General features: G+C 38.9%; 1 long non-coding RNA gene across 1 annotated transcript in view; it reads right to left on the reverse strand.

Moving 5' to 3' along the window:
* Window positions 1-8,645: 8,645 nt before the first annotated feature.
* LOC142068630 (uncharacterized) overlaps window positions 8,646-14,793 on the reverse strand; it is a 57,585-nt gene continuing 51,437 nt past the window's right edge. Inside the window, exon 2 of the long non-coding RNA XR_012664509.1 lies at window positions 8,646-9,542. This is a non-coding gene — a long non-coding RNA (uncharacterized LOC142068630). The remainder of the gene's footprint in view (window positions 9,543-14,793) is intronic.

The raw sequence follows: 14,793 nt of genomic DNA on the forward strand, positions 1-14,793 counted from the left end.
GATCAGCCTGGGGAGAAGAAGAGAGAGGTGGCTGGGGGGGAGCCAGAGGAGACATGGGAGGAATCTGGGGCCGTTTGGGAGTCTGGAAGGATTTCACACGGAGAGGAGTATGAAGAAGGCAGAGCAGGGACTGGGGGGATAGCAGGAGGGTAGAAACACTGAAGATGGCTGCAACACAGGATAGGAGCCTGTAATGGCTACACCATAGGGACACGTGTCGGGGAGGCCTGTGCTGGCTGGGCTTGGTTGTGTTTGGTTTCAGTGAGGAGGTGGGGAGCAATGAATTTGTGTTGGGGCCTGTTTGGGGTTGCAGTGAAGGTGGGTGGTCTAACAGCTCTTCAGGCAATTAATATTTCTGCCCCACCTCCAGAATGGCTCAACTGTTTAGGGTGGAAGCAGGACGGGAATATGAACATCTTTCAAGCAAGCTATATTTGTATTTGGGAAGCAGGGAGTAAGGAAGATCTGGAGTCATGCAGCTTTCTCAACCCCCAAAGTTCCTCTGCTTTGCTCTGCATCTCTCCTTCCTTCTTGCTGACTGGTCTGGAACCCCATCGGGGAATACGCTGGGCTTGAGTCACCACTTTGTTACTCCATTTTTACACAGTATAACTCAATTCAAGTCAAGAGTTCTACTTGATGAATAATGCAGTGACGAATTAGTCTTGATCTGTATAGAGCTTCCTCAGTCACAAATTTAGGTCACTAGCAGCATTGGCTGGATTTAAAGCAGCAGTATTTAAAAGGAAACTTCCATATACACTTTCATCTCTCAAGCAAAGCATCTTACTTCCTAATTTTATATTTTTTTGGAATCCAATTTTCACAACAAAACATTAGTGGGGTGTTTTCTATCACAGTCCCTTATCCACACTTAAAATCCAAATGCCCTACCTGTGTTTCAGGAAAGTTCAGATTTGGATCCAGATTTTAGTTCATAATTCAAGACTTTTGCTAATAACCACATGCTATCTTGCCTTAAATTCACATTATCTGAGCCTTGCCTTGAAAAGAAAGTATAGACGTCATGAAAAAATATTCTCTCCCCTCCCCCCCACACCTTTATGACAGTCTCCTTATGGAAACAGCTAATTCCCTATCGTCCTGATAGCAGGAAAACTCTTTTTTATAACATTATGCCTGGTAAATCCTCTTCTATATTTTACATATGCAACAAGGAAAATATTTTTTCTAATTATACTCAGGATTGATTAGTTGCCTTTTATAATAATTTGTTCCTTAAACTAAAAGTATCACACATTTCCTATAGGAAGAAAAAATTTCCCCTCCTTACTTTTTTCAGTAACTAAGTTCTGAAAAGTATCTGAACTCTTGTATGACTGATTCAGTGTTCATAAAGTTCACTGGAATTATTTGAATCCTATAAGGAAGGAGTCCTCAGTTCACAATAACTTCTTTAGCTGATTCAGTCAGTCAGCCTCTTCTTTGCAGATAATATGTAGGTCAGAGGTTTTGTAAGTTTCAGTTTCTAGTTAGCACCCAGTTATTTTGGTTTAAATAGTCTATTTCTCATCTCTTTCACTTTTTCTTTTTAATAAACCAATGAAATAAATTATTTGGATCTTCTACTCTTAAGACATATCTTCTTCTAAGACAAAACCAAGAAATGAAGTAATGTATTAAAGTAGACTTAGATGGGCGACTGAATTAATCAAGGCATAGATGTGGTACCTTTTACCTTTAGTCTACTGATTCAAATCCAGGCAAATTTACTGAGGATCAGAGATTGTGCAATTATTGAAATAGGTCCAAGGAGAGAAGTCTGAGTCCAGGTTCAGATCCCAAACTCTTGCAATGTTCAAGACCATCATACTGAATTTGGTATTGTTTGGGTCAGCAAATTGAAGCCCAAGTTTCAAAGCCTGGATCCAGTGCTGAATCTGGATCCAGAGTTTAAGGGTTTAGATCCCGATCTAATGTTCCTGTTCAGTACAATCTGTAGACAATTCCTCATGTCATAAAAACCACCATCACTGTTGTTGTCACACTTCTTAGTCTCAGCAGGTATGAATTGACTTAATAGGCACAGAAATACTACAGAACTACTGCAAGAGCTTAGAGCTGTACGTCCGTGGTGTAGCATCCGCAGAATGCTGTCCATACTTCATTTGTAAAGGAATTCAGGTTTCAAATGTAAATAAGAAAATGTTCATGAGCACAAAATATATATTTATATAAACATTTTCATGTTTGTATTTGAAATCTTCATTTCTTTACAAATAAAGTGTGGATAGCATTCTGCAGAAGATGCACCACTGATACAATTCTGAGATCTTGCAGCGTTCTCTCTTTCTCTCTATTACTGTGATAGTCTGGACCCTTTCTGTCCTAGATGGACATTAGTGCCTTTACCATTTTCTGCATTGATTTCCTACTTGTTTTCTCATTCTGTGAAGACAGCTAGAGGGTGTTTTCCAGTGGCTTAGAAACGTTTAATATTGTGGCATTCCTATGTCAAATGTAAAGCACTCAGCTGAATGTGATCTTTACACCATATGTCTTTACAGTGCTGTGTAGCTACCAAAATCAGTGCATGTTCAACATACTTCAATAGCCAAATACATATCTGGATGTCCATATATTGAGTTTCCATGGGCATTAAGAAATTATTTTGATGCACAGAATCTGGTACTATATTTGTGGCAATATTCCCTCCTTCAGCTGAGGCTTCTTTTTGCTGTCAAATAGAATTCAAGTTTATCTGAAGACTAACCTACCTAAAGTAGCAAGTGAGACCTGTCTGAATACATATTCTCATTAGTTACTTCAAATTTTCTTTGGGATGAGAAGTGGCCTTTGGCTATTTCCCATAACTCACAGCCTGCCCACAAACACACAATAGTCTCCCCTGTAAAATGCTATAGAGAAATGAAATATCACTTCTACTTTATCTGCAAAACATACTGTTTCTATGGACTTATTTCTATTGTTTCAAAGTTTCTTTCTTTAACAGAATGCCACACCTGTTTTCCCAAAGAATCATAAATCCTAGTTTTGTTTTGATTTAAATATATTTAATAATTTTCCTGTTGCCTCTTAGTGCTATAAATGAAGTTGGAGTAACAGTCTGATATGGCAAACAGCAAATGAACTAGCTCCTTTCTGTTTCTCTTTCTGCCTTCTCACTTCTGTGAAAGCCAGACAGAATTATAAAACTTCTGAATGTTTCATCATTTTATCATTTCATCTTAGATTAACTGCCTAGAGTGCTTAGGTCAATGGAGACACAGAAGCAATCTTTTTTTCTTGGAAAGCCTGGAGGTGAAATGCCCTTTTTGTTGACCCAATGTATTTTGTTTTCACATCTGGCTGCAAATACACTGCACTAAGAAGAGACTGCTATACCCATAAGTATCACTCCCAGCTATTATAAATATTTCCCTTTTTAAAGACTTGGAAAGGATTTTTTTTCAAATTTTGTATTTTGCCAGTTCTTATTAAAATAATACAAGTCAGATTTTTGTGGAAGCTTAGCATGGTGACAGACAAAAGAGATTTCTTTCTAGACAGAATATCTAACTGTCTGTCTGGAGATTACTTTTCAAGTGGAAAACTTTTACAAATGCTTGTTGAAAAACTAGCTGACGGTAAGATGTAACCAGGGTTGGAAGAACCCCTTAGCATTCCCCAACCCTGAAATATTATTTCCTTTCTGTTAAACCGATTGTGCTTCAAGGGACATTTTTAAAAGCTACATGGATTTCTAATTAAATGGAAGACTGTGCTATGAAAACAATAAATTCTTGTTTGAATGAAACTCTTGTTTCCAGAACTACTGGCAAATATAGACCTCAAACCAGAATTTATGTTTTGTGAGAGTCAAATGGAATTTTATCTTGTAAGTTTCAAGTTCTGTTCTATGCATAGATCACGTAATGAATAGGTTTGAAACTTGGCAAGATGAGGTCTCCTTTCCCTACAGCTGCAGGCTGGGTGCATTGCTGTTTGCTGGACATCACCTTTTCAACTCAAGAGAAAATCATTAGATAAAGAGGAAATTCCTGTCTCCAATTCCTGTCTTCAGAGGAATGGGCCACATATTCAACTCGTTAATTTAATGGTGACTTCAACTGAATTATGCTGATTTACACCAACTGAGTATCTGGCCCATTTCTCTTCTCCACCATCTGATGGTGGGTCGCCATTGGTAAGGGATCTCCTTTCTCTGATCTGTGTGAAGGGTTACCTGTGAAGGAAATATTTCTGGTTGAATTTGCTGGATGGGAGAGTGGTCAGCCCATTGAAACCCCTCCTGCTCATGCTAGCTGGGCTAAGGAAAATGTATGGAAGTCCCTGGGAATGTCATCTACTCCACATACATTTTTGAATGACTTTAAAAAACAAACAAACCCCTGTTACATGGACTCCATATTATGGTATAAAACACCTTCCCATGGAAAGTACTGGGCAACCACATCTCCTTTGGGAAGTGAGAACCATAGGGGATGATTAAGGGAAATTACTCAGCTTATAACACCTACAGAGAGCTGCCACTTTCTGGGGATGTGAGCATATTCTGGTTCAAACCAAGAGACCAAAAGACAAAGAAAGGATTTTGGGATAAATAACCCATTCTTGAACTGATTCAGGGCCTTCTTCCTGATCCAGCAAACAGATTGGACTTGCTGCCCAGGGGTGTCCCATCCCTTGTGTAAGGATGGAAAGACTTTGGCCTACTGAGGCCCGATAAGACTGATAGGTGGCCCCTGGTAAGCTGTTAGCATGCACATAGGAGCATTTATTATTTTTTGCAATAATGCCTTTACCTAAAGAATAAATGTGCTTGCTTAAAAAAGAGCCGTATGGTGACCTGCAACTGCTGGCAGTTACACTGTTCATAACCCTCGGCCACAAGCAAAACACAGGCTTTTTTAGGCAGACTGGCTTGCTGGGGATATTGCAGTGTAGTGCTGGATGAGGGTCCCTCCTCAGAGAGAGGTGATGGCTGGGTGTGGGTAACCTCGAGGGACTACGGCGAGGGAATTCAGGTGCAATTACCCTGAAACTGTGGCAGGAGATGTATTTAGATTGCCAAATACAAACTGTTTCTTTAGGGACTTCTCATTATGTGGCATGCTGGATGGGTCTGTGTACAACATATACTGTATAAATGCATATCTATTTCCACACTAACTGGAACATGATAAAGAAGGAACTTGTGCATATAGTACAATATTGTTGCTTTTATCATCTCCCTGTTTACCTCAGGAGTGTAGCACTGGGGTATAACAATTGTCCATCTTCTGCTATTGTGTCTCAAAATACAAGAAGTCATAAGTACAGTACCATTAAAGAAGAATGTCTTTCTTTTTCAATTCGTACAGATTTAGTGTTTGCCAGTAACATCTTTTACTAATATTGCACTCACTAGGCATGAGAGAATTGTTGTCAGGTTTTGAATGCATTGTCTCACCGTATGTCACTCATGATATTCTTTGTATATCCAGTTCAGCATGACACATAAGAATAATGAGGTGGAGACAATAACAAGGGGCATTTTATCTTGCCTGCTGCATAAGCTCCAATTTATTCTTTGACTAAAGGTGGAAATAGTTAAGATTAGAGACTGGCTTTAATCAATACCTTATATCCAAACAACGTAGAACTTTTGAGTGTTTGACATTCCTGGATCTGAATTCAAATTTTCAAGTGGTCCCCATCTTATATATGATACCACAAGAGGTGCCGGCAGCCCAGGTGCTGAAGATAGCAGTCCCTTGGTTTAAACTAGAGGGACAGTCTCACGCTGAGAGGTCCTAAAGTGTGGAACTCACTTCCCGCTCCCTGGGACTATCAGAGTAGATTTAATGAACATCAGAATGTACTGCATGACATGTTGTTGTTTTTTTCTAGTGGATGGTATGTTAGGAGCCACACTCACTACATCTGCCCTGCTCCATCTGGAAATTCTGCTACACCTACACACACACACACGTAGGTTAAGTTTCAGAGTAGCAGCTGTGTTAGTCTGTATCCGCAAAAAGAACAGGAGTACCAGTGGCACCTTAGAGACTAACCAATTTATCTGAGCATAAGCTTTCGTAGCCCATGAAAGCTTATGCTCAAATAAATTTGTTAGCCTCTAAGGTGCCACAAGTACACGTAGGTTAAGTTGATTAAGGCTGCTTTATTCAACTGATGGCAAAAACCAGCCCATGTGTGAGCCAGGCCCATAGAAAATTGCAGTGAATGTCTACATCCTGTTTAGAACAGCCTGGGTAACTCATAATTTACAGATGGCCAGAAGTCTGTGGCAGGCATTTCTTTGTTTCCTATGAGAGAGACAAGGTGGGCACCTGGGGTTTTAGTTTTTGTTTCCTAAGTCATTCCCAGAAGAAGTATTTTTAATTATGTTTCTATGTTGGAAACACTAATTAGCTGATGTGTTGATAATGAATGTCATATGGGTGTATGTATCCCCTGCTCCCCTGGCAACCAAGGAGTTAATGCAGGAACTATGGCCAGCACTGATCGGCAACCTTCCAGAATCTGGGAGAATAAAAAAACCGAGCAGCAGTGGGCTGGGGTGGCTGTGAGAGGAACAAGCAGGCTAGAGAAGGAAAGTCTTGCCAGTAAACTGGTGAGATGGCACCCACAGACAGGACCCAGAGAATGGATGGCTGGATATACAGGCTGGAGAAGCCTACAGAACCAAGGGAGGTAGGAGGGCGCTCAGGGTACAGCAGGAGGAGTTGTTGAGGCCTGATTCCACCTGCCTGGTTTGAGGTCCCTGAGCTGGAACCCAGGGGATTGGGTGGGTCTCAGTTCCCCTCCGCCCCCCCTCCGCCCCCAACAGAGACTTAAGCATCAAAGGGGGTTTCCAGATCTCCTGAGGACCAGGATCAGCTAACCCTGCCAAGCATAAGGGGAAACCCATACACCCCAGCAGGACTGAAACAAACATCCTTCATAGCCCAGAATGGGACTACCAAAGAAATTCAGGCAAGGGGAGCTCACTGACAACCCTGCCAGACTGACTGGACTTTGTGCAATGCTCTGTCTTAGCAGAAGGGGTGCTGTTGTGTTAGCACACCAGCTCATCTTGTGCCTGTGCCTTTCCGACTACCCTTCATTTCCCCATCATTAGTGTATGTTTCTATTTCTCATGTCATCTCACAACTCTTCTGTAAATAAAAGTAAGATACTTGTAGACGTTTCTAGACTCTCTAGAACCATTGTAGCTTTTAGCCACACAATGGCTGTGCAAGTGTAGTTTGGAATGAATGTATTATGGAGTGAGCAATGCCATCAAACTCCCAATATACACAATGCATTTTGTTCATTTGCTCACCGGCTATGAATTTTGGGACACTGTAAATATGCCTGATAGCTGTGCAGAAGACACTTAGATTTTAAACTAGCCTCAGAAGGAACGGTTTAGTTAAGTAGATTTTTCTTATTGTTCCCAAAGATTTCACATACTTTCTCTGTGATCCTTTAAATATCTCCCTAGCATAGGCAAGTATTTTTTGCTTCATTTTAAAATCAGGATTGGATGTCTTTCTAATCGATTCTAGGTTCTAGCTCAACTGAGAAGTTATGGGCTTAACGGAAGAAATACTGGGTGACATTATCTGGCCATTATGCAGAAGGTCAGACAAGATGATCGTAATGGCCCTGTTTAGCCTTAATATCTATGAAAATGTGCTAGCTTTAGATTAGTATTTTCTACCTCTTGTGCATTTCAAACTTACTTGCCCTTCAGTAAAAGCCTTGATTCTCTTTGATCTTTCAAACAAATTCAACCAATGTTCTCATGTCATACTATGAACCAAAAGGCAATTGTTCAATATCATATTCTTTCTGTGCATAGTTTTAAAATTCAATCTTATTTCTGTAATGGGTAATTTGTGATGTATATGTAATTATATATAGCCATGATAACCCCGGTTTAAATGCCATGTTATTTCTTCTTTAAACTAAAACCAGTAATTGGCATGTCTCTATTATAAACATTCTCACAGTCTAAGAAAATATTAGCAATTCTTTTTAAGCTTGGAAGAATAGCAAAATGTTCAAGCTTTATGCATTTAGTGCCCTTTTTAAAATGTCTTACTTATTGTTTATTCCTGATAGGAATTCAGATGTATTCAAATATATTGCTATCACATACACCAAATGATAAGCATTTCTTTGTGACATCTAGTAATTTAATAAAATTGATATTAATGGCATAAAAATGGTTTGCTGAATGAGTTTGTGAAGGACCTGCCACTTGAACCATAGCAGAACTGGAAGTTTGAGAATCAAATGGCTAAGAATAACACTGTTCCATTTTCAATGTACTAAAAGCTTTTTACTCAGTGGGAAACTAAGTTATTAGAAAGGGCAGTCTGAAAATGTACTGCTAGGAGATTTGGGAGTAGTAGTTCTTGAAGTGAAGATTTAGTTTTGTAGATTTTACAATTTATTCATTTTTGGTGGTTGTGATGTGAGTCACAGGGGTAATAAACTTCAACTAGGTTGAAGTAAAGTTAAATACTTCCCAGTGTCTTCTATTAATTATCTGTGGGATAGAAGAAAAGAAATTAATGCAGAGACATAAGCTCACCGTGGAATAAAAGAGGAATACATTCTTATTGTGATTATTTTTACCAGAGTCCTTTTAAGAAAAGGCTGAATGATCCAGAAATATTTCATGTCTTTAAATTAGTGACAACATTCTTATCATTTTTAACATTTAAATGATGAAATGTAGCAAAAAAATTAGAGGTGGTTATTACATATCCAGGGTGCAATCCAAACTAGTGAGTAGCTATGTCAACCCTGCCCTCTAACCTGGAGTACACTTTACACTGCTCCAGTCAGGATTGCTCACAAACAGCCTCCAGCATGTAAGTAACTCCCAGCTATGTCTCTGTGTGTGCTGCATACACATTGGCTCTTAGTAGCCTGGTTATATTGCAGAGTAATCTGAAAACACCCCCCATGTTGGATTTCCCCACACAAATGTATGTCCTGTACTGCCCAGCACTCTCCTGCACAATACATGTTTATATAAAGTCCCTCATTTCATTAACAAAATGATATGCACAAGCCTTGTTACCCCAAATGGAGTTTCCCAAACATTTCAATTGAAACACACTCGATTAGATAAAACAAGTTTTTAACTACAGAGAGAGAGATTTTAAATGAATTCAAGTAATGAGGCATAAAAGTCAGAAATGCTTACAAGAAAAATAAAGATCAGACACAATTTATGCCTAACTTAACAAACGATGTTAAATTCAAAGTAAAGTTTCTCTCATCACATGTTCTCAACAGTCTTACTGACCAAACATTTTAGGCCAGGACCCCTTCTTTTGTAATGGCTGCTTCCTTTGTTCCTTCTGGTGCAGTGAATCAACGGACGGAAAGAGTGAGTAGGAGTTGGTCCCTTTGAGTATCTCCCCTTTCTTTTTATAGTTCTCTCTCCCTTTTTGATAAGCATCTCCAGCTGAGATCATGGTGACTGGAAGTCTCATAGGAAAGCCACAGTGTTTCTTTGCCAAGATGTAGATTTTTTGCCTCTGCCCCATTTCCTGCAAAAGAATGGACGTTTAGCATGTAATGACCCATTGACCTTGTTTACACCTGGCTAGGCATTAGTTTGCCCTTTGAGGAACTAGTTAGCCACTCCCCAGATGTGGAACATGTTTTAGTAATATTATACAGTGGAATGTTCTAACTCTACATTCAGGCCATGTCTACACTACTGGCTAAATCGGCACCATTGCGATCGATGGAGCGGTGTCAATTTAGCAGGTCTGGTGAAGACACTCTAAGTCGATGGAAGAGCATCTTTTATTGACATAGTGTGGTGTAGACACTGCTGTAAGTAGACCTAAGTTATGTCGACTTCAGTTATGTAACTTACATAACTGAATTAACATAACTTAGATTGATTTACCGCATTACTGTAGCCCAGAATGTTGCTACACATATTTTATCAGGGCAATAATGACCAATAAATTATAAGTTTTTGAATGATACCTCACAAGGCATACTTTATACAAAGATTATTACGACAGTGTGCATGGGGTGAATACAGGTGTACAGTCTGTCACAGTGGTGGACTAGGAATATCGCAAACAGATCTAGTGCAAGCTTTGTGAATTCACTGTGCCAAAGATTCAGGTCAATCCTAGGCAGCAGGGATTACTCACTGGAGATTTTTCAAGAATATTTCTTGCTTTTTTGTTCGTTTAACCCAGGAGTTCTTTTGACCAAAGATAGTAGAATGAGACAAAACTTTGTCATGTATGTGAAGGTCCTGTGATCTTGCAGACAGTTTGTGTGCCACTGATCTAAGATAGTACAAAGGAATAGGATTGGTGATATCCCAAAGCTAACTGACAAAATAATAAACAGAAAGGCAGGGGGAAAAACACACCACCCATCATGCTACTTAATTCTAAAAGAGAAAGTCTGACTTCTTCATTTCTCAAGGACTCAACATATGAAGATGTTTTAATAGTAAGGGGGGGTTGGTGAGTTCTGTAAGGAAATAAGGCAGCGGTGTAAATAGTATCAGACAAGGGTCACAAACTGCTCAGAATTGGCTGGATGTCCATAGGGTTGGGTAGAACCTGGATCCACCTTGACTTTGTATAGAATTAGAGTTCTACTTCACTTGTTTGCACAGACCTCTTGTGCACTTGTCTGCATATGCAATACCCATATGTGTGTAAATCAGATATTCAGAGTCACATTTACTCAATTTGCACTCTAAAATACAGTGTTTCCATATGCCAAATATGCACATGGTAGTGTAAAGACCTGCTTCAGGTTAACTGAAAATTAGGCTTTATGGTCTTTCATTCCTCAGCTGATCAACATAGCTAAGACCCTACATTTCTTTGTTCAACTTTATAACTCTTCTCTGGATACTCTCCAGTGAATTCACTTTAATCTACTGCTTGTAACTTCTTGGCAACAATAAAAATATTTACCTCAGCCTTGCAGAGATTTGGAGAGCTGAAAATAAACCATTCCCTCCCTCTGCCCAGATTTTTCTTAAGAACAGCAACATTTTTGTCTATTCCTATAATTCCTATAATTCCATAATCCTATTTTGTATTAGGATCTGATTATAAATAACTCCCCAAATATGAGTAGGATGTGAAGAGTAAACATCAAAAGACTTGTAAGCTCTGTTATTTGATATCCAGACAAATATGTTTGGGTAGATTGATGCCATCTTTCCTTTCCCCTCTTAGAAAAAAAATCCTATATCTTATTTGCTGGTATTATTTTTCTAACATAGAACAATGCTTCTGGTGGCTAGCAATTGCCATAGACACATAATACATGTATTGCTTTATGTCCCTTGGAAATATAAAATATGTCCAGCTAGGTAGACCCCTTACAATAACAGATGTCATTCCACTCCATTATATTTAGTGATGTCTATCTAAAGCAATTTACTTTTATCCAGAGTGCGTATTCCATATTGGCTGGTACATTGGGTAAAATAGAAATGTGAAGATCTGCCAAAGATTCCTAAAGTTTTTATTGTTTTTTTTTTCAATTTAGAAAATGTATTATAATGGGGGACCCTGACTTTTTCTCCATGTATCTTTAACATAGTCTCACACAGAGCTGAAATTAAACTAAAGTCTCAGTACAGCTTCCCTTCACCTTGTTAGGATTCCTAGATCAGTCTTCCACATCCCTAGCTAATTATCAACATCATCTCTCCAGATAATCTTATCAGAGGATAACAGTGTCACAAGATAATCTTGTTAGAGGATAATTTTGCCAGAGGATCATCTTGTCACAAGATAATTACATTTCAAGAGTTACCCCATCAGTATCTCCCAGGAAGATGGTTCATCTTTAAAAACAGTTATACTATGGTTTTCTGGAGTGTAAATACATGCTAAACTACATGCTGTTAGCCTGAATAAAAATGAAAATCAATGTACTGATGTTTTATTCTCTAGATCTTCTGTAAACCATCCCATGCAAGAATATTTATATAAAGAAAACTCTAAAGTGTAGCATTTCTTGAACAATATATCTCTATATATTAATTCATAGATGCCTATGGCCTGGTTAATATTAGTTTATTAATATTAAAATAACTTTGCTTTTAAAGTTCATTTCAATTGCATTTGAACAAGCTTATCACAAAACGTAGGGCTCGCAATGCCCAGATGAGGTAGGTGTATATATAACCCCTTTTATACATATACACATATTTGTGGATAAAGTGGCTTAGGTGATGTAACCAAAGCTAATGACAGTGGGAAAATTCCCATTGATGCTACAGCCAGATCACCTGTAATGGTAGTAGCACTAAGGGGATCCCTAGTGGAGATAAGGCACCAGCAGCTTTTTGGTGTTTTCAACACTCTGTCAGACCTCTAGAGCTAGTGCCCTGCTCTAAGTGCTAAACTGTGCTGCCTCTGCTTAGACATAGTGAGAAGTGTGCAGTCAGATGTCACATTTTAAGTTATCTTATTTCCTTCTATAAAAAGACTGAAGTTGGTAATCAACCGTTATATCTCAAGGGTGGACAGATTTCCATTACTTTAGCAGGTAACAGGTTTTGTCTTTCTTTAGTCACATCATGGAACACAGGACTTAACCACCAGTCCAGAGTCCTCTTAAGGGCTAGTTGGTTCCAACCTGCCACCCAGCAACCTGCTAATCAGAAGTTGAACTCTGACCAAGGATACAATTTGGGAATCTAATTGGTTCCCACCTCTTATTTAGACCAAGCAGAGGAACATGAAGTTGTCCATGCAGTTGGGTTCTCCCTGCTTCGGACTGCTTCCCCTGCAATATCTGCTCCTGCTCTCTTGGTAACCCGACACCTGACTCCCAGTTTGCCCTTTGGCCTGTCTTGGACTCTGACCTCCAGGTAACCTAACCCAGCCTGACTCCCAGTTCCTGCTCCAACCACTGGATCAGACAGCCCACACTTTGGTTATGACAGTTTGTCATAATCACTTGTTAAGGATGTTGTCTTTAATAGAAAAAAAGGGAACTGAAGATAAATATTTTTATTTATTTATTTTTCCAATTTGACAATAATCCCTTAATTTCTGGAAATAATTTCATTAAAATGTACCACTGTCTTGTTGCTTTTAAAAAACAAACAATCCATCAACTTAAGCAACTAGGCCTGGATCCTGCAAAGACTTACTCATGTGCTAAACTTATGTCCTCTGAGTTGTTCCATTGACTTGTCATAGGTAAGGTTACAGGTATTCCACACTAGTACAGTCATACAGAGATGAAGACCAGAGCTTGCTTATTATAGAAGCTTCTATTACCCTTTGAAACTTTAGATTGGAACTCACTGGTGTTTCTATGTTTACCTGCTTTCACCTTTAAATAACTCTTGTTACCTGTTCCTAGTTAATAAATCTTTAGATAGTTTATTATAGGATTGGCTACAAGTCTTATCTCAAAGACCTAAGGTGTAATTGACCTGGGGTAAGTGACTGGTCCTTTCGGACAGGGAGTAACCTGAATATTGTTGTGATTTTTAGTGTAAGGGACCAACTATCACAAAGGCAAGCTTGCCTAGGCGACAACATAGGAGTAACCATGGTTAGGCTGTTATAATGCCAGCGGAGTTTACACTTGATACATGATTAGTAAAATCATGGAAGCATGGAACTCGCAACCACTTTGGGGGTGGTGTCCTGCTTCTTAACACTCTGCTCTGAGTTTGGTACTCATGTTCTTGAGCCACCGCAGGACAGCTTGACAAATTCTTTCTATTATCAACACCTCTTTTCTGTGAATCTGCATAGATCCTTGAAAAACACAGGCTTCTGATCCCCCTTTGTTTTACCCATCTTCCAATGTTTCATTTTCTTCTAACTTTACCTTCAACTAGTTAGCAGCTTGCACATCCTGGTGTTCCTTTATTAGCTGATGCGCTGCATTCTACCACTTCCCTCACCTCTGCTGAGCCAGCTGCCCAGTTTCAATTTATTTGGGGATAGTTTCTTCTTCTTTTTCCTCCTGACCTTCATGAACCTATTCATGCCACTGCAAGAAGTAGGAAGATTGTCTCACATTCAGGAATGAATTCAGCTTGATATTGTAAAGGAGTCAGTTGTTTAATACCTCAAGTGGCAGTTCTCAGCCTTTCTGACACAGTATATGCTCCTTCTTTCTCCTGTCACACACACACTGTCCCATTTTACTATTTTAACAGTCTCTATTTTACTGTAACTTATTCCCTTGTGTTATGTAGTGCACTTCTTTGTAATATTTTTAATGATTTAAAGAAAACACTACAGTTTGTGCTGAGTATCTGTTTACCTTGACAAGCTTCTACAATTCATCTGGGATGAATAATGGTTCTTTCTGCATCTAATACCTTTCTAATAACAAACCTCAAGAGAAATAATGAAAATCTAAAAGAAAGAAGCCTTGAAATTTTTTAAACATAGTTTTCTCTTTTTTCAAACCTGTGTTTGTAAACACTGCCTTTTGTTTACGTGGGACCAGCTTGACAATATTAGTTGGTCTTGGGTATAGAATAAGCAACATTGTATTCTGGCATCAAAATGAGACTACAGAAAGAAAACACAAAATTGCCATTTGAAACAAAGGAGAGAAAATGACTCTTCGCTCCTGCTAGTGTTTCATGGTTTTTGTTTTTTGTTTTGTTTTGTTTTGGATGAGGGGCGTTGCATTTTATGAGGAGATGCAGAGCTGTATGAACTCAGAAAAAAATGTCTCAGAAGTCTTACGGAACTCTCTGTGTAAATACAAAAATGGCATCATAATTAGTCTTAAAACCTACCTAAATCTTTTCTTTTTTAC

This window comes from Caretta caretta, chromosome 12, assembly GCF_965140235.1.
Source record: "Caretta caretta isolate rCarCar2 chromosome 12, rCarCar1.hap1, whole genome shotgun sequence".
Taxonomy (NCBI): Eukaryota; Metazoa; Chordata; order Testudines; family Cheloniidae; genus Caretta; species Caretta caretta.